This window comes from Acyrthosiphon pisum, chromosome X (genome assembly GCF_005508785.2).
Source record: "Acyrthosiphon pisum isolate AL4f chromosome X, pea_aphid_22Mar2018_4r6ur, whole genome shotgun sequence".
NCBI lineage: Eukaryota > Metazoa > Arthropoda > Insecta > Hemiptera > Aphididae > Acyrthosiphon > Acyrthosiphon pisum.
Genome location: NC_042493.1, coordinates 125,277,356 through 125,278,870, shown reverse-complemented (window position 1 = coordinate 125,278,870; position 1,515 = coordinate 125,277,356). Strand labels below are relative to the sequence as shown.

The 1,515-nt window shown below is 29.4% G+C and overlaps 1 protein-coding gene across 1 annotated transcript in view; it reads left to right on the top strand.

Moving 5' to 3' along the window:
- Nucleotides 1-1,515, top strand: part of Catb-3098 (cathepsin B-3098) — a 10,970-nt gene that overhangs the window by 4,196 nt on the left and 5,259 nt on the right.

Sequence of the window (1,515 nt, the reverse complement as noted above, 5' to 3'; positions counted from 1 at the left end):
AAATCAAAAAAATATTGATATATCAAAAATTCCAAAAATAAACTACTTGACTTAGATAAATGTTTTTAGTATCAAAATATTGTTTTTATAATCAGATTCACAAATTGGCTATTTTGAATATACTTATCTAAAAAAATTGAAATCAAATTGAAAATTTTTTATTTTCAATGTTAAAAAATAAGTACCTAAATAAAAATATATAAATAATTTTTTGCATAATATATTTGAAACTATAATAAACTATTATAAACTATAATAAGTGACTATAAATTGTATATAAAAAAACAATTTAAATATTGATTAGAATAAAAGTTATTTCAAAAGTCAGTTCTATTTATTACATCCTGTATAGGATATTATACTATATAATACCATACGGCATACACAATTACACAGAATGTCGAAAACTTGGAACTCATAAGTGAACACCAACTGACAAGTGATTCGTATATCGTAATTAGGTTTTTGTCCGAAGGGAATGTTTATATTAGTAGATACTCGCGATACTATTGTCATAGCGCTGAGTCGCTGCTGAACTTGACAACTGATAATAATATAACCGACCACAACGACCGGGTTTAGTAGAGACATTGGAAAATAATGATAAATGTTCTATAAATAGATTTGAATTCGACAATTGTCGAGTTCATTGTTTCATTCATTATACTCTGATACCCTCATGTCTGATGATAAACTGTTTTTTTTTTTGTTGTTGTAAGGAGAAGTTTGGACACATATACACATAAATTATTAGAGGGTGCTAATTTAAAAATTGGGGGTGCTAATACCCCCTAAGCCCCCCCTTATTTGCGCCTATGGAGCGTCCCCATATCACTTATTAAATGTTACTGAGCCGTGGGGGCTATGCCCCAACACCCCCTATTACCCACTCTAAAAATCACATAAAAATATATTGTATATTTTTGTTACAACTTATAAAATATAATAACAAACTCAAAAGTAACTAAATAAAAACAATTCATTTTAACTACCTATTTATTTAAATAGTTCCATAATTTATCATAGGTTTGTTCTTTATTATCTTAAATAATAATATTTTAAAGGTAATTGATTAAATAATAATACAAAATATATAAATAATTATTAAATCTATGGTAAGAAAAATTATGATTTGATCACGTGCATTTTGATAAAAATGCAGAATGATGCAGCGTCCCGTGCGTGCCTCTTCAAAATGAGAGTAAGGGTACGCTAAAATTTCTGAAAAATTAGTTGGGGTACTCCGTCCCCCTGCGTCCCCCCCCAAGTCGAGCACTGGCGATTAGGTAAACGACCTCCTTAAACAAATTGGCAATAGTCAAAATTTGCCATATACGAATACAATAGAAGGTTAATCATGTAGTCAAAATAACCGAGTAGGTGAGCCAAATTATATTTTCTAAAAACGCAATTCACGAACCAGTTGAAAGGATATAGAAATTGCCAAAGTCACGAGTAGATATATGGGTACATGTATATGTACGCGACATATAGACCAAGATGTAATAACTGATA